At 45.5% G+C, this 24,908-nt stretch overlaps 1 protein-coding gene and 1 non-coding gene across 4 annotated transcripts in view; both read left to right on the forward strand.

Annotated features, from left to right (window-relative positions):
• SLC38A9 (solute carrier family 38 member 9) overlaps window positions 1–24,908 on the forward strand; it is a 204,475-nt gene that overhangs the window by 40,858 nt on the left and 138,709 nt on the right. The window lies entirely within an intron of this gene.
• On the forward strand, window positions 13,849–14,012 carry LOC117352757. The gene has a single exon (XR_004537821.1). It is a non-coding gene; the product is annotated as a U1 spliceosomal RNA (small nuclear RNA).

Consider the following 24,908-nt stretch of genomic DNA (forward strand, 5'->3'; position numbering starts at 1 on the left):
CCCCTTTTCTTGTAGGAATCTATCCAAACCTTCTTTGAAACCATTCATTTTTGGATAATCAAATAAGTAGAAATTTCTAGTTTCTCTTGATGGGCTATGCAACACAAAATGAGGAAAAAGTTAAGCTGGAGACAATCCTGATATCAGCTTAAAGCAGATACAGGAAAATTTGAATAATACTCCGTCACCAAAAATCAATCAAACAGCTGTATTCTTAATTATCCTTAATTTCCTTGGATTTTTTTTTTGGGGTGCTCCTAAATAGATAATGTTACAATAGTCTAAAACAGATAAAACTAATGCCTGTACCAATAGTCTGAACGATAAAGGATCAAAATATTTTTTATGGTTCTTAATTTCCACAATGTAAAAAAGCATTTTTGTACCACTAGGTTTGTGTGTTCTGCTAGTGTTAAATGTTGGTCTAGTGTGTCTCCCAGAATTTTGATAGATTTAATAATCGGGTAGTCATGATCATTAAGATGAAGCAATGAGTTTATTTTGTCGTTGGGACTAGCCAAGAAAAGTTTGGTCTTTTCCATATTGAGTTTCAGTTTCAAATTAATTGTCCACTGTTCTATCAGAGTCATAATAGAGGATATCTGGTTTAAAATTTCAGTGGTAAAATTATTTAGAGGGATTAAAATAGAAATGTCATCTGCGTATATATAAAATTTTACATTTAAACTCTGTAATAAATGTTCTAAAGGGGAAATGTAGATGTTGAATAAGATAGGTGATAGCGGAGAACATTGGGGCACACCTGATGGGTTGCTTCATGAATGAAAATAGTTACCGTCAGAAATCATTTGATAAGATCTTTTCTTCAAAAAACCTTGAAACCAGTTCCAGACCCTTCCTGAAAGTCCTATTATGTCTAAACAACTCAACAATATTTCATGATCTACTAGCTCAAAGGCACTACTAAAATCTAGCTAAAGAATTAAGGCACTAGAGCCTTTGCTAAATAGACCATGAAGATAATCAAGCATTGAAGTTAAGACGGTCTCCGTACTATATCCTCTTCTAAATCCCGACTAATGGTCATTAAGGATATTAAATTTATCCAAATAACTTAGTAATTCTAAATTAACTAAACCTTCCAATAATTTGGTAAACAAAGGAATGCTTGCTATGGGTCTATAATTGGATTTTGTGGCAATTGATACCTTCTGATCTTTAAGAATAGGGACAACCAAAATTTGACCCAATTCATCAGGAAACAGTCCCTTAATCTGGCTTAAAAATGAAGTTCAATCTTATCATAGTATGAGCAACACAAAACCACTTGGAGATACTACTCAAACAGAATTCACACTATAATACACAAATACAGACTGGTGTCAAAGTTTCTTGAAACTGAGAAAGCCTAATATTGCTACCTTAATAGGAAAGTATATGAAAATTTGAGATATCAAGTCAACATGGAACCTCTAAAATACATTTGTTGTGTGCCGCATGTTTTTTGTTTTAAGAATAGCCTTACAGAGTCAGACCAATGGTCGATCAAACCCAGTAGCCCATTCTCACGGTGGCCAATCCAGGTCACTAGTACCTGGTCAAAACCCAAGGAGTAGCAATATTCCATGCTACCAATCCAGGGCAAGTAGTGGCTTCCTCCATGTCTTTCTCCATAAAAGACTATGGACGGTCAGATGGGAGTTTACATTACTTTGCTAGCCATCTGTAGCCCATTTCCTTAAGAAACTCTTGATTAAATATTTAATTCAAATCTTAAGATGATTATTCACTCCAGTGGGAAACAAGGCTTCTGAGTTCTACATTAGAAAGAACGTACACCATAGGAACTGATCACTTACCGAGGCATCTTGCTTCCAAGTGGAGTCCGGAGTCTTCTCTCAAGCAAAAGGGCTCTCCTCCTCCCAGTACTGAGTCTTCTATGCCTTGTTTATCGAGGGCCATCGAGACTCCTTCAAAAACTAAACATAAGTCTCGGTCTCGCAAAGCTTCTTCACCTGCTGCTTTGCCTTGAAGCCCGTCCAGGTCGAAGACTCCTCTATCGAGACCGCCTCCGAGGAAGCTTTCTCCTCCTGCCTCGACCCACTCTGTTCCTCGGACCCCAGGGACTTCACCATCGAGGCTTCTCAAGCACAAACACGCTCTCACTCCTCCTATCACAGCTAGTGGAGCTTCCTCGATAACCATGGTGCTGGACTCTGAGCCTCCTTCTCAATATTCAAGAGAGGCTTCTCCATCCTATTCTGCGGCTCCTAGGTCTTGCTCTCCTTCTCCTGAGGAACCGTCTACCTCCTAGTCTGCCTTATTTGCGAGATTTGTCTTTGACATGGGGAAAGCTCTTTAGCTGGATCTCCACTCTGACTCTAAGTACACTCCTGATTATTTGACCGACATGGAGTTGCCTCATCCACCCAAGGAGACCTTGAGGCTTCCCATGACTCCTGTCTTAATAATAATAATAATTTTATTTCTTATATACCGCTGTACCGTGAGGTTCTAAGCGGTTTACAGTATAAACAGAAGAAATGCAATAAGTAAGATTAATTAAGATGAAGAGAAAGTACTTAGAGTTCCCTGACTGTCCCAAAGGCTCACATTCTTGCTAAAGTACTTGAGAAAAATAAATTAGTTAGGTTATAAACATAGAGTAGAAGAAGGTAGGAAAACAGTTCATAGGAAAATTAATTTCGAATACATTATACATTATATATTGTTCAAGGCGGAATACAAATTATAGGAATTACCAAAAGAATTGCGTAATATAGATTATCTAGATAAATTACATAACAGTGATTCGTGTACATTACATGGTGTGGTAGAGGATTCAATTTTGAGAATTACATATCAAGGGAATCAAGTGATAACAGAATATAGTGGAGATTATCAGTATATACGGTTTACAGATTGGAAGTTACCTAATAATGAAGTAAGAAATTTATTGGATAGTGTGGAAAATGTTTATATAGGAATCAGAGTATGTATGATAGGAAAGGTTCTAAGAATTGAATTAATGTGTTATTCTATCGAGGGAGAGCTTGTGCATAAAGGGAGGATATTAGTTGGTAATAAAACAAACTTTCCTAAGGAATATGGAAACTCCTTACTCTATTACGGCCATACCTTCTAAACTGGAATCTAGGTATAACACCGTCCCTTGTAAGGGGTTTGAGAAATCCCAATTATCTCACCAGTCCTTAGTTGTGGAATCTTCATTAAAGAAAGCTGAACCATCTAAGATCTATGCTGCGGTCCCTCCAGGGACAAGTTTGGCCGCAGGCTATATCAGAATTCCATGATAGCCAATAGAATTCTCAACTACAATTACATTTTTTCTGCTTATTTTAATTACTTCCTCAAAATAATGCCTAAAGTTTTTCCTGGCTCTTGAGGAGCAGTGTCTTCCTGAGTTCAAACAGATTATTTGTACCTTGTCACAGCTTCGACTCTTCATGCTACAAGCCACATACAATGCCTTTGAGCTCTCATCCAGAGTTTCTGCCTTTGTGGTGGCTATGCGTCGCCTTGCTTGGCTCCGCATTGTGGACATGGACCCTAATTTACAGGATCATCTAGCAAAATTGCCTTGCTAAGGGACTGAACTTTTTGATGATTCCATCGAGGCTGCTACAAAGCATCTGTCTGAACAGGAGCGCTCTTTTGCCTCCTTGATTCGGCCGAAGCCTAAGACTCCTGCTTGGCCTTACAAGCCTCCATCACGTCGTTATCCTCAAAAAAACGATGCCAGCTTTCTCCAGGCCCCTGCCTAGACATCCACCACAGCAGCAAAGACAGCAGAAACCTCAAACTCCTGCTACGGCTAAACCAGCTCAGTCTTTTTGATATTCTCAGTCTGAGCATACCAACCTCCCTTCATCAGACTTCTCTTCTGCCCATTGGAGGTCGACTTCACCACTTATCACCAGTGGGAGCTGATCACCTCAGATCTCTAGGTTCTCGACATCCTTTGGGAGGGATACTCACTTCACTTTCTTCAAGTACCTCCAGATCTCCCTCCAAGAGAGTTTCCTTCCAGTTCGTCGCAACTTCCCCTTCTCCTTCAGGAAGCTCAGGCTCTTCTTCGCCTTTGAGCTGTCCAGGAGGTTCCCTTGAACTAACAGGACACGGGGTTTTATTCCCGTTATTTTCTAGTCCCAAAGAAGACAGGGGATTTGCGACCCATTCTGGACCTCAGAGCTCTCAACAAATTTCTAGTCAAAGTGAAGTTTTGGATGCTTTCTTTACCAACTTTGTATCCCCTGATGGATCAGGGGGATTGGTTATGCTCTCTGGATCTCAAAGAGACTTACACTCATATCCCAATCCATCCAGCCTCTCGCAGATACTTAAGATTTCGGGTGGGGAATCTTCATCTTCAATACAGAGTTCTTCCTTTCGGACTCGCCTCATCCCCCAGAGTTTTCACGAAGTGTCTGGTGGTGGTGGCTGCAGCCCTCCATACCCAGGGTCTTCAAGTTTTTCATACCTGGACGACTGGCTCATCAAAGCCCCCTCTCAACAAGGGGTTATTGCAGCAACCCAACAGACTATTATGTTCCTCTGGGGTTCGAAGTCAATTATCCAAAATCCCAGTTGCACCCCTCTCAAACTCTTCAGTTCATTGGGGCCATTCTGGACACTGTCCGGCTCAGAGCGTTCCTCCCTCAACCAAGCCGAGATGCTCTTATTCGCCTTTGCCATCAAGTGACTCCTCTCGCATCAATTTCAGTGAGACAAATGATGATTCTACACGGTCACATGGCCTCTACAGTTTACGTGACTCCTTTTGCCAGACTTCACCTTTGCATACCTCAGTGGACCCTGGCATCTCAGTGGCAGCAAGCTACCGACCCACTCTCTCAACACATTACAGTAACTCCTTTGTTGAGACAATCTTTCCACTGGTGGATGCGCTCTTCCAATCTTTCCAGAGGTTTGCTTTTCAACTCTCTTCCTCATCAAAAAGTTCTCACAACAGACTCGTCAACCTACGCATGGGAGAGCCCATTTTGAGGGTCTCCGTGCTCAAGGCCTTTGGTTTCCCACAGACCGTCTCTGTCACATCAATCTGTTGGAACTCAGAGCGATTTTCAGTGCTTTTCAACATCTTCTTCACGACAAAGTAGTCCTTGTCCGGACGGACAACCAAGTCGCCATGTATTATGTCAACAAACAGGGAGGCACGGGATCTCACTCCCTTTGTCAAGAAGCTCTGAAGCTGTGGGATTGGGCAGTTCATCACAACATTTTTCTCAGAGCTGTATACATTCAAGGTCAGCACAACTGTCTGGCGGACAAATTGAGTCGTCTTCTGCAATCTCACGAATGGACACTCAATTCTTCGCCTCTACATCAGGTGTTTGCTCAGTGGGGGACCCCTCAGATAGACCTCTTTGTGTCTCCCCTCAACAACAAGCTGCCTCAGTTCTGCTCCCGAATATACTCGCCTCACCGCCTCGAGGCAGATGCTTTCCTCCTGGAATGGACAGATCGGTTTCTCTATGCCTTACTCCATTCCCTCTGATTCTCAAGACTCTTGTCAAACTCAAGACCGAACATGCCACATGATTCTGATAGCTCCTCGCTGGCCCAGACAACAGTGGTACTCCCTTCTACTTCAACTCAGCACCAGGGAGCCTCTGCTTAACATAGTAGATGATGGCAGATTAAGACCCGAATGGTCCATCCAGTCTGCCCAACCTGATTCGATTTAAATTTTTTAAATTTTTTCTTCTTAGCTATTTCTGGGCAAGAATCCAAAGCTCTACCCGGTACTGTGCTTGGGTTCCTACTGCCGAAATCTCCGTTAAAAACCTACTCCAGCCCATCTACACCCTCCCAGCCATTGAAGCCCTCCCCAGCCCATCTTCCACCAAACGGCCATATACAGCCACAGACCGTGCAAGTCTGCCCAGTACTGGCCTTAGTTCAATTTTTAATATTATTTTCTGATTCTAGATCCTCTGTGTTCATCCCACGCTTCTTTGAACTCAGTCACAGTTTTAATCTCCACCACCTCTCTCGGGAGCGCATTCCAGGCATCCATCATCCTCTCCGTAAAGTAGAATTTCCTAACATTACCTTTGAATCTACCACCCCTCAAATTATGTCCTCTGGTTTTACCATTTTCCTTTCTCTGGAAAATATTTTGTTCTACATTCAGACGTTCAAATACTTGAAGGGTATTAATCATATCTCCCCTGTCTCTCCTTTCCTCTAGGGCAGTGGTTCCCAAACCCTGTCCTGGGGGACATCCATCCAGTCAGGTTTTCAAGATATCCCTAATGAATATGCATGAGAGAGATTTGCATACCTGTCACTTCCATTATATGCAAATCTCAGGGTATATATATTCAGGGCTTCCAGTCTCTCCTCATACGTCTTCTGGCACAAGCCTCCTATCATTTTTGTCGCCCTCCTCTGGACCGCTTCAAGTCTTCTTACGTCCTTCGCCAGATGTGGTCTCCAAAACTGAACACAGGCAAAAAACTTCAAATCGTTCTTCAGATATGTTAAAGGGAAGCAACCGGCGAGGGAGGAAGTAGGACCGTTGGATGATGGAGACAAAAAGGGAGTGATAAAGGAGCAAGAAGAGGTAGCCGACAGGTTAAACAAATTCTTCTCGTCAGTCTTCACAAGCGAGGACACATCCACTGTACCAGAACCTGACGTGATCTTCCATGGTGATCAAGAAGAAAAACTGTCAACAATAGAGGTGAGCCATGAGGATGTCCTCTAACAGTTAGATAGATTGAAAAGCGACAAATCACCAGGCCCGGATGGAATCCACCCTAGGGTACTAAAGGAATTAAGAAATGAGATAGTGGGAATACTCCAACAAGTTTGCAACCTATCCTTGAAACCTGGGGAGATCCCGGAGGACTGGAAGATAGCAAATGTTACACCTATCTTTAAAAAGGGGTCAAGAGGAGACCCGGGAAACTACAGGCCGGTAAGTTTGACATCGGTTCCGGGCAAGATGGTAGAAGCACTGATAAAGGACAGCATCTGTGAGCACATCGAAAAACATGGGCTGATGAAAGCGAGCCAACATGGCTTCTGCAAAGGAAGATCGTGCCAAACAAATTTATTGCACTTCTTTGAGGGGGTGAACAGCCAGTTGGACAAAGGGGAACCCATAGACATCATTTACCTCGACTTCCAAAAGGCCTTTGACAAGGTACCCCATGAGCTTAGGTACTTAGGAAGCTGTGGAACCACGGGGTGGAAGGGGACGTACACAGATGGGTCAAACACTGGTTGGCAGGCAGAAGACAGAGGGTTGGAGTGAAGGGTCACTACTCGGGCTGGAGGAAGGTCACGAGCGGAGTTCCACAAGGGTCTGTACTGGGACCGCTGCTGTTTAATGTATTTATTAATGACCTGGAAACGGGGACGAAATGTGAAGTTATAAAATTTGCGGATGACACTGAACTCTGTAGAAGGGTTAGAACTACGGAAGAGTGTGAGGACCTACAAAGGGACCTAAACAAACTGGAGGAGTGGGCGAATAAATGGCAGATGAAATTCAATGTAGGGAAATGTAAGGTCATGCATATAGGGAGAAAGAACCCGATGTTCAGCTACCAAATGGGGGGATTAGTATTAGAGGGAAGTAACCTTGAAAGAGATTTGGGTGTACTGGTGGATACAACAATGAAGTCAACGGCACAATGTGCAGCAGCCGCGAAGAAGGCAAACAGAATGTTGGGTATTATTAAGAAGGGTATTATGACCAGAACAAAAGAAGTCATCCTGCCGTTGTATCGGGCAATGGTGCGCCCGCACCTGGAGTACTGTGTTCAGTATTGGTCACCATACCTTAAGAAGGATATGGCAACACTTGAGAGGGTCCAGAGGAGAGCGACACAAATGATTAAGGGCATGGAAAACCTCTCATACGCTGAAAGATTGGAGAGACTGGGGCTCTTCTCCCTGGAAAAGCGGAGACTCGGAGGAGATATGATAGAGACCTACAAGATCATGAAGGGCATAGAGAAAGTAGAGAGGGACAGATTCTTCAAACTTTCAAAACATACTAGAACAAGAGGGCATTCAGAAAAATTGGAAGGGGACAGATTCAAAACAAATGCTAGGAAATTTTTCTTTACCCAGCGTGTGGTGGACACCTGGAATGCACTTCCAGAGGACGTAATAGGACAGAGTACGGTACTGGATTTCAAGAAAGGATTGGACAAATTCCTGCTGGAAAAAGGGATAGAGGGGTATAGATAGGGAGCTACTGCGCAGGTCCTGGACCTGTTGGGCTGCCGCGTGAGCGGACTGCTGGGCATGATGGACCTCGGGTCTGACCCAGTGGAGGCATTGCTTATGTTCTTACTCCAAGTGGGGCCTTAACAATGACCTGTACAGGGGCATCAACACCTTCCTTCTACTGGCTACGCCTCTCTTTATACAGCCCGCCTTCCTTCTGGCAGCAGCCACTGCCTTGTCACACTGTTTTTTTGCCTTTAGATCTTCGGACACTATTACCCCAAGGTTCCTCTCCCCGTCTGTGCCTCTACCAGTTTTTCCCTCTCTGCTTACTCAGAGTCAAGGGTCCTTCCTGCATCCCAACCTGCAGTCTCTACACTTAACAGCTTGGTACCTTTCAACCTTAACTGCTTCTCTACAGTTTTCTCAGTCTGTACAGGACATTTTAGAGGCTTCCAGAAAGCCGTCCACTAGGCAGTGTTACAATCAGAAATGGACTAGATTTTCTGCTTGGTATACTACTCGCAACATGGAGCCAATATCTACCTCCTTGTCTTCAGTTTTGGATTATTTACTTCACTTATCGCACTCTGGCCTCAAGTCTACATCTATCCAAGTCCATCTTAGTGCGATTACTGCTTTCCATCAGCCTCTTGAGGGGAAACCTCTGTCTGCATATCCTGTGGTTTCCCGCTTCAAGAAAGGACTTTTCAATGTCAATTCACCATTCAAACCGCCTCCAGTGGTCTGGGATCTCAATGTCGTCCTGGCTCAATTGATGAAGCCTCCATTTGAAACAATTGATAAGGCTCATTTCAAGTATCTCACTTGGAAATTTGTCTTTCTCATTGCCCTCACGTCTGCTAGAAGAGTCAGTGAGTTACAAGCCTTGGTTGCAGATCCACCTTTCACAGTTTTCCACCATGACAAGGTGGTCCTCCGCACTCATCCAAAATTCTTTCCTAAAGTTGTCTCCAAATTTCATATTAACCAATCTATTGTTCTTCCAGTATTTTTTCCAAAGCCTCATTCTCACCCTGGAAAAGTTGCGCTTCATACTTTGGACTGTAAACGTGCCTTGGCTTTCTACTTGCAATGCACTGAACCTCAAAGAACAGCCCCACAACTTTTCATCTCCTTCGATCCAAATAAGTTGGAGCATCCTGTCTCGAAGCGAACCATATCCAACTGGATGGCTGCTTGCATCTCCTTCTGCTATGCTCAGGCTGGTCTCCCTCTGCAGGGTCGAGTCATGGGCCACAAAGTTAGAGCGATGGCGGCGTCTGTAGCTTTCCTCAGATCAACTCCTATTGAGGAAATCTGCAAGGCTGCCACTTGGTCCTTGGTTCATACTTTCACCTCTCATTATTGTCTGGATACTTTCTCCAGAAGGGACGGCCATTTTGGCCAGTCCGTTTTACAAAATTTGTTTTCTTAATTTGCCAACCCTCCCTCCATCCAATTATACTTAGCTTGGAGGTCACCCACATGTTGAGAATATGCTGCCTGCTTGTCCTGGGTTAAAGCACAGTTACTTACCGCAACAGTTGTTATCCAGGGACAGCAGGCAGGCAGATATTTTCACAACTCACCCACCTCCCCTGGTTGGCTTCTTAGCTAGTTATCTGAACTGACGTACCTCACAGGAGATGCGCGCCCTAACTCGGGCAGGAAGGCACTTGCGCATGTTAGGGCTCTCTCTGACCAGGGGGCAGTTGCCCTAGTTGCACTCCCCTAACCATTCCTGCCATGTGTGACTACGGTATTCTGTTAGCATGATATTTGTGTAGCATTATGTAATAATTTGGCTTATTCAGTTTTCTTGATAGTAGAAGGGATATATGTGAAGGAGAGGGGAGACGGGGGTTTTGTTATCTGTATTTATAAAATGACAATTGTACAGAATATTGTTTCTTTTTAAACTTTAATAAAATATGTTCAATATAAAATCATAACTATTTGAGGCTTGTGCGGATGGGATCAGATGGTTTGCGTGACTGAGCTCGCAGGGACGGGGCGGTGATGGGGTTTAAAAATTTTTTTATTTCAGTCTTAATAGTTTGCCGGTCTACAAAATAATTATTTTATTTTCGCCAGTCCATAGTTGTAAAAAGGTTGAAGAACACTGCTCTAAGGGGCAAAATACTGCAGATTCATTAGTGTAGATGCAGCTGGAAGGTCTCACATGGCCTTCAGAGGATGACCTAACTGCTGTCTGCAGGTATTCAGGTGATTGAATGCAAGCAGCAGCAGAGGAAGAAGTGACAGCAGAAAACTAGCATGTAACGTACCTGGTTTTTTTTGTTCTGTTGGCTGCCCCCTCTAGGGCAGTGTTTTTCAACCGCTGTTCCGCGGCACACTAGTGTGCCGCGAGATGTTGCCTGGTGTGCCGTACGGTCAGGGCCGCCATCAGGGCAGCACCACCAGTCTAGGGAGAGGGGCGGTCCGCCCCACGTGGACAGGAGAGAGCTGGACGGGGGACCCGCGGAGTTCAATACATCTCGAGCCGCGAGGCTCGTCTTCTGTTCCTGCCTGCCCTGCAGCTAACATATAGCCGATCGCAAGCGTTCCCCGATGTCAGCGCTGACGTCGGAGGGAGGGCTTAAGCAAAGCCTGCCCTCCGACGTCAGCGCTGACGTCGGAGAATACTTCCGTTCGGCTATTTGTGCGCGGCAGGGCAGGCAGGAGCAGAAGACAAGCCTCGCGGCTTGAGCTTCGTTTTGCTGAGAAAGTTGCAAAGATGGGCTGGGAGGCAAACACGGAACACAAAAGGGGGGAGGGAGTGCGTTTTGGACACAAGGCATGAACTTGGGAGAGAGGAAGGGAGGGAAAGAGATGCTGAGGTGGGGGAGGGAATGGGTTTTTGGACACAGAAGAAATGGACTTGGGAGAGAGGAAGGGAGGGAAAGAGATGCTGAGGTGGGGGAGGGAATGCGTTTTTGGACACAGAAGAAATGGACTTGGGAGAGAGGAAGGGAGGGAAAGAGATGCTGAGGTGGGGGAGGGAATGCGTTTTTGGACACAGAAGAAATGGACTTGGGAGAGAGGAAGGGAGGAAAAGAGATGCTGAGGTGGGGGAGGGAATGCGTTTTTGGACACAGAAGAAATGGACTTGGGAGAGAGGAAGGGAGGGAAAGAGATGCTGAGGTGGGGGAGGGAATGAGTGTTTGGACACAGAAGGCATGGACTTTGGAGAGAGGAAGGGAGGGAAAGAGATGGTTGTGTACACGGGGAATAGAAGAAAGGAGAATTTTTGGTCATAGGGAGGGAGTGAGGTACAGATAGTGGCATACCAGGGTGGGGGGAGGGCGGTCTGCCCCACCCCGGGTTTACGTCCCAAGGGGGTGCACAGCTGGCCACCCTCCAGTGTTGTCCCTAGGCCGGCAAACTGCGGCTCTTTAGCCACTTGAGTGCCACCGCCGCCAACGGTGTTGTTGGCGGTGGCAGCATTATAAAATACTTTCTTTGTGTTTATTTGATTCCTATTCAAGAGAATTACTTTATATATAGGCACAGAGTTAAATTTTTTAACATTTTCTAATGGTGGTGTGCCTCGTGATTTTTTTCATGAAACAAGTGTGCCTTTGCCCAAAAAAGGTTGAAAAACACTGCTCTAGGGCGAATTTGGACAGCTCAGGTTTCAACTTGCTGTTTCCAAGTTTACCTTATTTATTTGAATTTGTTTAAATGTTATTATTATGATCTTAACAGCATTGTAAGTTTTATGTTAAACTCTACTGTGTTTCCCCGAAAATAAGACACTGTCTTGTATTAATTTGGGGCCCAAAAACGCACTAGATCTTATTTTTGTAGTAGGTCTTATTCTCTCCCTTCCTCTCCTCCACCCCATTTCTCCCTTCTTTCTCTCCCCCACATGTGCAACATCTTTCTTCCCCTCTCACCTATCTCCTTGTTCCCTCCTTCTGCAGCATCTTTGTATCCTTCCCTCCCTCCCATCCCCCATGCAGCAGAACCTTTGCACAGCATCTTTCTATTCTTCCCATCCCTTGTGCAGCAGAACTGTTGCACAGCTTTTCTTTCTCCAATCCCCCCATGCAGCATTTTTCTATCCCTCCCTCCCATCTCCCCCACCGCTGACCCTTCCATCTCTCCCTCCCATCCGAATCCCGCCGGCCGCAAGACCGACATACCTTCTTCCAAACAGCAGCATCGGCAGCAATCTAAATAGGCTGCTTCACGAGTTCACGGCCTTCTCCCGCCGGGGTGATCTGTGTGCCGCATTGCTGATGACATCATCAGTGATGTGGCAGAGGAATGCCCTGGCGGGAGAAGGCCGCGAAGCAGCCTGTTTAGATTGCTGCCGTTGGGAAGAAGTTATGTCGGTCTTGTGGTCGGCAGGGTTCGGATGGGAGGGAGTGATGGAAGGGTCAGCGGAGGTTCGGCTGCTCGGGCGGGGGGGGGGGGGGGTAGGGTGCATGGCTGAGGGGGGCGGGGGAAGCGCTGCTGCCGGCGAATCCAGTGGTTCAACTAGGGCTTATTTTGGGGGTAGGTCTTATTTTCGGGGGAAACACGATATATGCTGCTTTGGATGACTCTCATAAAGGTGGTTAATAAGTAGTACTACTAATTATTTCTGTAGCACTACCAGATGTACAATCTAAACAGCCAAGACAGACAAACAGGATGTCATGGATAAGTTTCAAGTTTATTATGGATTTGATTAATTGCTTATTCAAAATTCTAAGCGATGTACAAAGCAATAAAATAGTAAATTACAGGTATCGAGGGGAAACAAACCAAATAAGTACAACTGACTTGACAAAACATATGATACAAAAGGAAAAAATGGGGAAGGAAATACAAGTTAATGATAGTAAATAAGACAAGTAAGGGGAAAACCAATAGGTAAGGGGAACGGTTAATCAGATGGCTGGGTTGGAGGGCAGAGGAGTAGGGTTAAGGATTGAAGACTATATCAAAAAGGTGGGTTTTCAGTTTGCTTTTAAACAAAGGAAGGGAAGGGGCTTGGCAAACCACTATGTAGAAGGGGGAGGGAATGTAGAGATGATGCGATATACAAACCTAAGGTTTAGTTTAGGGGAGTAATGTCTGTACTTTGTTTCCCTTCCTTTGTGTCTCTCTCCCCTTTGCAGTCATTAAAGGCTGGAAAGAGATTTCTGAGGCTGCACTCTCCAGTTGCTTCTTCAACAGAAGGACCTTTCCTTGCTATACATTGAAAGTATTCTGACTTCCTCTCCCCTTCCCCCCCCCCCCACACACACATACACAGACAGGCTTCAGAATCGGTCACCAGGGAGTTCTACAAAATATGGGAGCTGTAAAATACCCAAAATGATTTGATTTTGCTATTTAAAAGCAACAGGAAATAAAATGTAGTGTTATTGGAGCTTAAATATGCAAAGAGCTGGAGGATGGGTATCATCTTTCAGGCAGAGATCAACATATGCAAATTTTAAAACTGCACAGTACTCTGGGAAATCATGTACAGTTTCTGGGCTAAAATTACCATCTTTTTTAGGGTCCTTAAATGAATATAATGTGTGTTTTACATTCTGTGCACAACTTGGAAGATATTTTTGTTTGAAAGAGTTGATTTTTAACTGACTGTGGAATTACCTCCCCTATGCGTACAGTGCTAGTTGAGAGAGGACATGGCAGACTTTTGTAAAACATCTCATACTTACCTGGCAGGGGAGATACCATGATCAGGAAGGTGGTTCTCCCAGGGTGAGGCTCATCCATTGCACTTCGGGTGGGTTGACCCCTGCGATTTCCCCAAATGCGGGAAAGTCGACTGCATAATTTCTGGTAGTGGGGGACTGCGTTCGCGCTTTCCCCTGAAATTCTGTTTCAAAAAATAGAGAAATAATGCTGAAATTTATACTACTTTTGACAGTGGTTGAATTATGTATCACTGTGATTTTGTGGAGAGGCAGTGATTATGGATATGGAAAAATAAGTCTGAAGGAATTAAGAGTATGGCAGTTTCCTTTATTCTGTGTAGCTTGTGGCCACATCAGAATTTTTTTTCGTTACCCAGGGAATTAAGAGTATGGCAGTTTCCTTTATTCTGTGTAGCTTGTGGCCACATCAGAATTTTTTTTCGTTACCCACATATGCTGGGGCTTTTCATATGCTGTGCTAAAATTCACAAAATAAGCTGTTTTTTCTGGCCTGGATGCCTGGCTTTTGATCTGTCACTCTGTGGGGGGATAGGGGTTATTATGATGACCAGATTAATCCTCCTCCCCCTTTGCTGACATAGCTTCTCAGTAGCTGAATAAATTAACTGTGTCTGCAGGATGGATTGGGAACAGATTAGCTTTTAAGCATCTAGGTAAATTCACAGTGCCTTAGCATTCAGTATTTTTCTCTAAAGACTATTGCCCACCTGCAAAAGAGAAGTCTGTACATAAGCTGACGTTACTGAACACACATTTTTACTAAGTCCAGTGATTTACTATTGCATGCCACAGATAGCCTGTGCTATGATCTTCATAGAATCTCAGTTTACCGGTATTCAATTAACGAGCACTCTCAATCAACTGGCAAAAAAAAAAAAAAAAGATCTCCCATTCTCCTTGGACAACATTCAAAGTGGTGCTCCTGACTAGAGAATGAAACGGTTACTGTTACCTGCAGCTAGCTGCGGGTAATCCCCAGGAATAGGGAGGAAAAAAGACTGGTTGCCACGGGTACGGGAACAAGGCCATTAACCGCCCCATGGAGCAGTGAATGGCCTTGTCCCCGCAGTAAAGTATCTGTCGCATTGCTTCCCTTCACACCCCTCCAGGCCAACAGTCCTCCTCATGATTGTGACACTTGGTCCCTCACGATCGCCAGTAGCAAAAAAAACCATTTGGGCATCTCTTCCCTCGTCAAGTCATCTCCTTCCCTTCCCCTCACCTTCATGGGCACTTTTTAGACTTTTTTTTTCTTTCTGAAGTGTCCATATGTGGTAACAGTTCTCATAAGTCCAGCGCAACTGCCCCCAAACTTCTCCTCTGACACAAGCCGCCGAGGCAGAAACAGAAAGGTGCGTCAGAGGAGAAATTTGGGGTCAGTTGCACAGGACTTGTGAGAACGGTGGCCATGTCTGGACACCTCAGAAAGATAAAACTCTGAAAAGCACCCGCAAAGGTGAGGGGAAGGGAGGGAGATGACCCGATGAGGGGAAGATGTTGAGTGGTGCTAAAGGGAGGTGGAGAAAGAAGGGGATAGGGGAACAGATACTGAAGGGAAGTGGGGAGGAGAGAAGGGGGAGCAGATGCTGGATGGGAGGGGAGGGAAGAGAGAGAGGGGAACAGACACTGGATAGGAGAGGATAGAGAGGGGATCAGATTCTGGAAAGTAGAGAGGAGAGAGAGAGAGCACATACTGGATGGAAGGAGGGGATAAAGAAAAAAAGGCACATGCTGGATTGGGGGAAGAGGATAGAGTTAGTGAGATACTGGAAGGGGTGAGGGAAAGAGGTGGCAAGTAGAATGACACTTGAACAGACCCATGGCTACGGAGACGCTAAAGCCTAAGTCTCTGCATGCATGGGGACAAAACTTTTCACTGCCCGCGAGAGCGGTGAAAAGCCTTGTACTCGCAGTTGGAAGCACCCCCTCGTTCCTTACTGCCATAACTGTGTCGTTGACTTGGCCCTTCTAAGGTCTGGCAGCCATGTTGTCGTTATCGTCTTTGTTCTGCTGTTGACTCCTAAAGCTAGTAAGGTTCACAGTTGGATCTTCTCTCTTCTCCCCCCCAAACTATGATGTAACAAGAGGGGACCCAATCACTACTGCCATACACATTTTTGAAACCTATTTAATGGGTTGTAGTTATGTGGTGGGCGCTGTGCAGTAGAGAATGACATGGTGACAAAATTCATCACCTTTCCCGTCCCCGCGGATAACCGTGGGAAATAATCCCATGTCATTTTCTAGTGACTATTTCAACCTCGGTCCTTCTACACCAGCATTCTTCAAAGCAAATCTTGCGGGTCAGTGGTTGTGCCCAATTATACTCTGATTCTTCCCTCTCTCCTTAAAGAATGACATGAAGATGGTTTCCCGCGGTTATCCGCGGGGACGGAAACGGTGATGAATTTTGTCACCATGTCATTCTCTACTGTGCAGCAGTAGCGATACAGAGTGACTCGCAGAGCTCAGAGGAGCTGGATTGGTAAAGGAGGTGTGTACTGTGGAGTCAGCATTGTTGGTGAGAGTCCTAAGGTAAGGTCTCCAATGGTAAACTGTTCTTTACCCAGTCGCACACTTTTCTAATGCTTGCCTGCCCTGTTGTATGTGGCAAAAATGGCCGCATTCAGTTAATGGGGATCTTGGGGAAAGTCTGAAAGGGAAGCCTCAAACAGCTGTTTAAGAGGCTAGTGGTTAACATAGCTGGTCTGATCCAACAAGGCTATTCTTATGTTCCTTGTATAACAGATTCCCTTCCTATCAACTAATGGCACTCTTCTGCACATGTTTTAGTCTTTCTTAACTTAAACTCTAGACCATGCAGTAGAACTAACTATTCTGAGTGGGAAAAAATATTCCCTCCTATTGATTTTTAAGTATTTCCCTGTAACTTCCCTAGTCTTTAATTTCTGATGGCATAAAAATCAATCTGCTCAGGATTTTGTAACTTCAAGTCATATCTCCCCTCAGCCATCTGTTTTCCAGCCTGAAGTGTCCTAACCTTTAGTCTTTCCTGATATGAGAGGAGTTCCATCCCCTCTTATCTTGGTCGTTTTTTGAACCTTTTCTCGTTCTACTATATCTTACTTACTTTTTAAAGCTTGGTGGTAAAGTGGGGCAGGAGCAAATTCTTTCTACACTCCTGCCCTGTACAGAGCCAGGAACAAAAATGGCTGCCGTGAATTGCCGTAAGATCATGATGGGAACTCAGTAGTTATTTTTGTTCCCAGTTCTGTAAAGGGCAGGCAGGAGCCTAGGAAGATCATAGAAACATAGAAAGATGATGTCAGAAAAGGGCTATAGCCCATCAAGTCTGCCCACTCTACTGACCCACCCTTTCAAGTCTACTGACCCCCTTTAAGACTACTACCACTCTACTGACCCACCCCTTTAAGTTTATACCTTAGTGACCCTATTCCTTGACTTGATCCTCGTAGGGATCCCACATAGGTATCCCATTTATTCTTAAAGTCTGGGATGCTGCTGGCCTCGATCACCTGCACTGGAAGCTTGTTCCAATGATCGATCACTTTTTCCGTGAAGAAGTACTTCCTGGCGTCTCCATGAAATTTACCTCCCCTGAGTTTGAGCGGATGCCCTCTTGTGGCTGAGGGTCCTTTGAGAAAGAAAATATCATCTTCCACCTCGACACGTCCCGTGATATACTTAAAAGTCTCAATCATGTCTCCCCTCTCCCTATGTTCTTCGAGAGTGTAGAGCTGCAATTTGTTCAGTCTTTCTTCGTACGAGAGACCCTTGAGCCCCGAGACCATCCTGGTGGCCATCCGCTGAACCGATTCGATTCTGAGCACATCTCACCATGGTTCTGTACAACGGCATTATGACTTCAGGCTTCCGGGTGACAAAGCTTCTCTTGATACAACCCATCATCTGCCGTGCCTTAGATGAAGCCTTCTCCACTTGAGAGGCAGTTTTCATGTCAGCACTGATGATTACTCCTAAATCTCGTTCTGTAGTCCTGGTTAAAGTTTCTCCATTCAAGGTGTAAGCTCTGCATGGATTTCTGCTTCCGAGGTGCATGACCTTACATTTTTTGGCGTTGAAGCCCAGCTGCCAGGTCGAGGACCAACTTTCTAATGTAAGGTCCTGCGCCATAGTATCCTGTGCCATAGTGCCCTGTATATTGCATTCACTTACTATATTACATAGTTTGGCATCATCAGCAAATAATGTTACTTTACCCTGCAGAGTCAGATCCCCTATGAATATGTTGAAAAGGAGTGGACCCAGGACTGAGCCCTGCGGCACTCCGCTGGTCACCTCCGATGTGTTAGAGAGGGTACCGTTAACCACCACCCTCTGGAGTCTGCCACTTAGCCAATCATTGACCCATGCAGTTAGTGTCTCTCCTAACCTCATCGATTTCATCTTACTCAGTAGCCTGCGGTGTGGGACGCTGTCAGAAGCTTTGCTGAAGTCCAGGTATACGACGTCCAAAGACTCTCCCAAATCCAGCCTTCTTGTTACCCAGTCAAAGAAGCTGATGAGATTGGATTGGCAGGACCTACCCTTGGTGAAGCCATGTTGACTGGGATCCCGCAGACTCCCCTCATTCAAGATTGTGTCTAATTTATGTTTAGTTAGTGTTTCCATGAGTTTACACACGATCGATGTGAGACTCACCGGTCTATAATTCGCTCCTGCCCTGCTTCACTGCTAGACCACCAGGTTTTAAAAAGTATGTTGAGAGGTCCGGGAGGCAGGAGTAGGTCACCTAGACAAAAACCATGAATAACCGAAGTTGTGAGTTCTGAACTCATTAATAAAGACAAGTACAGGTATATAAAATCATACCTGTTTGGAACTTGTATGGATGCTGCTGGGGGATGCCGATTGCAGGGATGGGACGGGGATTGAAGTCGCAGGGACAGGGCGGAGATGTGGATGGAGGTGGCAGGGATTGAGGTGGCGGGGACAGGACAGTTTTTTTCTCCATGTCATTCTTTAGTGGCAAGCTGTAGGTGGACGCAATGGAAGGGAAATTGAGGACTGAAAAGTAAGAAAGTAGAGAAGAGGGAGAAAACAAATTGAGAAGGAAGAGCAGAAAAGGAAGGGAAAGAGAGAGATACCAGAGCATTAGAGGAGGGGAGGAGACAGATATCAGATCTGAAAGGAGGAGAGAGATGCTAAAAACCATTTGGGGAGGGAGTGAGAGATGGAAGGTTTAGAAGAAAGATGTCAGACCATTGGAGGAGGGAGAGATGGAATGGAGAGACAGACAGTTTTTGATAAAGGCATAGAAACAGAGCAGATGCCATATGGAAGAGGCAGAGAGAAGGCACAGTGGATGGATGGAAGGAAGAGAATGATGAGTAGGTGAGGAAAACAGAAGCCAGACAGGATAAAGTAGTATTGTAGCTGTGTTGATAAACATTTATAAACAAAGCCCTGCCAGCTGAAGATCTCTTCCTCTAGTTTAGCAGCCAGAACTCAGATTTATAAAATGACAATTGTACAGAATATTGTTTTTTTATACTTTAATAAAATAAGTTCAGTATAAAATCATAACTATTTGAGGCTTGTGTGGATGGGATCAGATGGTTTGCAGGGACGGAACGGGGATGGGGACTGAGCTTGTGGGGACGGGGTGAAGACAGGAACAAATTTTTTTCCCCATCATTCTCTCCTGACCCATAACCCCTCCTTCCAGCTCCCGAAGCATCATGGCAGCCGCAAGTCTCCCTCCCTTCCTCCATTCCCGAAGGAGCAGGCATCCAGTCCTGACAACCCTTCCTAAAGGAGCAGAGTTGGTTCTGACAACCCCCTCTCTTCCTCCGTTCCCAAAGCAATAGAACTGATCCTGACAACCCTCCCTCCATTCCTGAAGCAAAAGAGCTGGTCCTGACAACTCCCTCCCTCCGTTCCTGAAGCAGAAGAGGTTGTCCTGACAACCCCCTTCCTCCCTCCCTCCCTGCCCCACCCGAAGCTGTAGTGGCAGCTGGCGAGCAGAGGAAGTGCTAGTAAACAGGCTGCTTCTAGCCAGCCCTAGCAGAGCCTTTCCTCTGTTGCGTTACTTCCAATGCAGTAGAAGAAAGGCCCTGCCGGGGCTGGCCAGAAGCTGCCTGTTCTTCAGCTGCCACTACAGCTTCAAGTGAGAGAGAGTGATTTGTCAAGATGCTCTGCTACTTTGTGAACAAAGGGGGGGAGGGGTTATCAGGACTGGCTCTACTGTTTGAGGAAGTGGGGAGAGAAAGAAGGGAAGAACAGATACTGAAACTACAAGTGGGGTTGGGTGGATGATAGAGTGAGGTGGGGAAGGGAGACCAAACTTATTTTTACAGTAACTCTCAAGCAACCAAAAACTACAGTTATCCAGCATCCACCAATCCGGATAACTAAGCTTCTACTGTATTAGGAATAGTTGGTGCCAGAAGATATCACTTATTAGTAATAGGCAGTCTGATTCTTGAGACAGTAGACAGTAGGTGAGGTAATTAAGTATACTATTACTATTAGCCATGTATGTATTTTCCTGGGTGTACTTGAGTCAGAGAATCTGGTTTCTGGTTATCTCTGTCTCCCAGTGCTGACAAAATAAAACACTTTCACATATTGCTATGATGACTGGTTATTGATGGATGGGAATCTAGAGAAATTGATACTGGTTACCCACTTGGTAAGAAATGTATTCTTCAGTATGGCTGGGTCTTTCTGTTTGGTGACCTGAATGCCTCTGAATCTCATTTTATTTTTCCTTCTGTTAGTGAATAGGCAATCTAATATTATGAAAACTTTGAAAGTGGTTTATTTGATTTGAATAACTTGGCCAAATACTTCTAATTGCACTTTTGATATTTCTATTTTATAGCTGGGAATATTTCTGCTGTAATCTCAGCGTATTGCTCTGGATTGGTTTTAGGGATATTCGTTCTTTTTTGAAGGATCCTCAAACCCCTCTGGGTGATGTCCCTCTTTCCTGGTTGAGGGGCATCCAGGTCTGTCCTTTCAGCATCCATGTGAATGTGTGCGTGTTTTGTCAGGCTATTAAGACACCTGGAAGGATTTCTCAAATTAGCATGAGAAACCAGGGTTTTTAGATATTGTCCTCTAAATGTCCATGCATATAGACTAGAGGCAAGCTTGTAGGTTAAGTTAATACATCAGGTAAGATGTAGCTTGTTACCCAGACCAGCGGATCAAAACATTCCCAGAGCATTATGTGGGAGGCTAGAGGGGAGTTGATGCATTCTAATGGTGCAGGAGGAGGTTGCAACGGTGTACAGCAGGGGTGCCCAACCTTTTGGCTTCCCTGGGCCGCATTGACCGAAAAAAAATTTTCTGGGGCCGCACAAACACTAACACTAGCCGATGAGCAAAAAAAGGTTGAGCAGGTCCCAAATTTGCAATCACTGATATAGAAGATGTACGTATCTAATAATAAACCTTTATTAAAGGGACACTGTGGAGAGTAACCCAAAAAATGCTTACCCTGACTGAGTGATCCTCCATGTGCACCGCTGACAGTAGGAGCAGCCACAGGCTTCCGCATCCCCACTCTGAGCAGGGATGCGCGCTCCTGATTTTCCCATTCACTTCTATTACAGCTACGGTGAGCCTCTTCAGAGTGGGGATGCTGAATCAGCTGTCAGCAGCGCACATGGAGGATAGTTTAATCAGGGTAAATATTACTGCTTTTTTGGGCCTCCCATTTTGAGTTTAGGCTCCCTTAAAATGAATATCTCCCCTGCTGTAGCTAGTGGGGATCCCCAATTCTCACCAACTGATGGCCACCTCCTCCCCCTTCAACTTCCCAAGTTCTGCAGCTGGCAGCAATATTGCAGAGCGGCTGCCCTCCCTCCCCCCCCTTGGCTTTCATGCATGCATGAAAGCAGGGGCAGCTTGAGGATATTGCCTTTGGCTGCAAAGCTTGGAGATTTTGAGTTGCCAGACTGGAAGAAGATGTCTTCAGTTGGCAGGGCTTGGGAATCCCCACTAGCTCAAGTATTTATAAATTGCACTCAGGCAGGGAGAAACTTTGGTGCCCATCCACTAATTATGGGCTCCAGTCCCTCCCCAAAATCAGCTGTATATGACTACACCACTGAATACAAAAATAATTGTGATACACATATCCCAAAGCTAACATATTCCAGTTAATAAATTCAAAATAAAACAATTTTTTCTACCTTGTTGTCTGGAGGTTTTTTGTTCCATCATCTTGGTCCCAGTTTCTCTTTCTGCTTTTTCTCTGTTTTCAACTAATTCTCTTTCCAGTGTCTGCTGTCCATTTTTTTTCTCCTTTTCTCTCGTTCCATTTCCTTCTTATGCCTGTCTCTAACGTTTTGATTTTTCCCTTTCAGTTTTCTTAACTTCTTTTCTTTTTTGCCTCTGTCCACTCATCTTGCCTTCTTTCTTACCCTTCTTCTTTTTAAATATTCTGCCACCTCTTAATTCTCCATCTTCTCTCAGTCGCTAACTCTCCCATTTCCCATCTCACTCCTTTCTCAGCCTCCTATTTCCTGGTATCTACTCCCCATTACCACATTTCTACCACTGTACTTACTCCTCTGTCACTCATCTTGTCATCTCCATTTTGACCTCATCCACATGGCTCACCACTTTAAGAATCCCCTTCCCTCTCTCCTCTGGTCAGGCTATAATTCCCTGTTCCTTTCTTTCCATCTCCTAGTATCTTCTTATCCCAGCTCTCTTCCCTCCTGCCCTCCTATTAGTCCATCTCTGCTCCTCTATCCCCATGGTCCAACATTTTGCTCCCTCTCTTTTCTGGGGTTTTTTCTTCCCTCCCCCCTTGATGCTGAACAATGAAATGGAGGGGAAAAAGAGAGATGCTTCATCTCTCTGCCTTCCATCCACAGGCCTAACATTTCTCCCTTCCATCCCCAAATCCAACTTCTCTCCCTTCAGATTATTGCCCACCATCTCTCTCTCCTGTTTCTGGCCATCTCTGTCCTCTGTTTCTGGCCCTATAAACTCTCTCCCTACATCCAATCTAGCACTTCTTTTAATACCCTCCCCCTCTGTACTTAAAAAAAAAAAAAAAAAAAAAGTCCAGGAGGCTCCCCCTTCTCTCTCCCCAATTGCACCATCTCTTTCTCTCTCTCAGACACCCAATTCTCCCTTTCTATTATCTCCCTCACCTCTGCATCTCTTTCCTTCACTCCCTCCATTCTTCCATCTTATGGCTCATGCTCCCCTCTATCTTTCCCTTCATTCTGTCTTCTTCACTGCTGCCCCCAGCCCTCTGCCTTCTCCTGAAGGGCTACTCACTGCTTGTGTCTGTAACTCCCAGTTCCTAAGTCCGTTGATTTTAAAGAGAATTTTAGCACAGGGGAAGAGCTTGGATCTTTATGAGACTGGAGAAGAGAGGGCTTAGTCCCTGAAGTTCCCTCAAATCTATGAGCTATACATAAGGAGGGAAGGGAGAATGAATGAACTCTGTGCTGCCCTTCAGGACTAGAAACCACTGGATGGGCTTCTCTCTGCAAGATGAATGCAGCCCTGCTCACGCTCGAGGGTGATGCTGTGTTTTCCTCTGCCGCCCCCAGGTGTTTACCTGCTTGCCGGCTCCCTCTATCTTCCTGCAGCATTCGCTCAAAGCCATTCCCTAACACTTCCGGGTCAGCCGCAAGAGGCACATAGGATCCGCTGCTCGCAGCTTCCAGCAAACGCTGCAGCAAGACAAAGGAGGGAGCCGGCAAGACGGTAAACACCCGGGGGCAGTAGAGGAAAACACCACGTCGCCCTCGCGCGTGAGCGGGGCCGCACAAAATACTTCAAGGAGCCACATGTGGCCCGCGGGTTGGACACCCCTAGTGTACAGAGTGGTGTTCAGTCCAATAGTAGGAGGAGGTTATATTGAAGTTGTAATGTAGACATTACTAGTCTCTGTGAGTAAACGGGGAAATTACATGTCTGGATGTTGGTTTGTGTCCTGGTAAACACAGTGGTGTATTGGTTTTGTGTTTCATAGTGGAGATATCAGGAGGATGGCAAGAAGCAAAAGGGATGTTGGCCCATACTGAATACATTGTAGTAGATTATTATAGCTATGTTGTTGCAAAACTGGAAGTTACATCAACAAGGGACTTGGCAGAGGGAAGGCCTTAGTGCAGGTCTTTGAAGATAATTCTCTCTGGCAGCTGGGGCTAAAGGCAAGATAGGCACGGGCCAAGAGGGGAGTTGGAGGAAAGTTTAGGTGTGCCAACTCACATAGGGGGGCTGCTGGACTTGTGGGGGGGGGGAGGGGGGTTCTGCTGCTATGGCCTGTTCTGGGGACTGAGTGTAAGGGAGATTGGAGCTGGACCTGGTCTGGGGACCGAGTGGAAGGGAGATGGGGGCTGGAGAAAAGAGACAAAGAGGGTGTTGGCACTGCAAGGGAGGGGGGGTGACTGGAGCTAGAAGGAATGGAAAGAGGTGCTGAACTCATGTGGGTGGGACTAGGGCTAGAAAGGACAGAGGGACTGGACCTGCAGGGTGCTAGACCCATGTGGAGGGAAGAGAGAGAGGTGCTGGACCCATGTTAGGGGGTGACTAGAGCTGGAGGAAAGGGAGAGAGATGTTGGACCTGCAGGGAGGAGGAGAGAGAAGGGAAGAGAAAGAGAAGATGATGAACCAAAGGGATGAAGGAAGAGGAAGTGAAATACTGAACACAGCAAAGGGAGGAAAGAGAGCAAAAGACACATTGGTGTAAGGGAGTAAGAGAGAGGAGAGAAGTTAGACAAAGGGAAATAAATGAAAAAAGGGGGGAGATGTTGAGCATGGATAAAAGCATAGGGACAGGAACACAAGGGGAACACTGCATAGGGGTGGTAAATGGACACAGAGGGGCAATGCCAGATATGGAAGAATTTATGGACACAGGAAAGATGGCTAGACATCGGGGAGAATAGCAATGCAGAAGGGAGATTCTGGACTTGGGGGGGGGGGCATTGGGACTCGGAGGAGTGATGCTGGACACAAGGGAATAGGATGGGGGGTCATAGAATGATGATGAAGGCAGGGAGATGGACATGGGGGAAATATTAGAAAGGGAAGTGTAGGAGACACAGAAGAAAGATGCTGAACATAAGG

The sequence above is a fragment of the Geotrypetes seraphini genome, chromosome 1 (assembly GCF_902459505.1).
Source record: "Geotrypetes seraphini chromosome 1, aGeoSer1.1, whole genome shotgun sequence".
Classification (NCBI taxonomy): domain Eukaryota; kingdom Metazoa; phylum Chordata; class Amphibia; order Gymnophiona; family Dermophiidae; genus Geotrypetes; species Geotrypetes seraphini.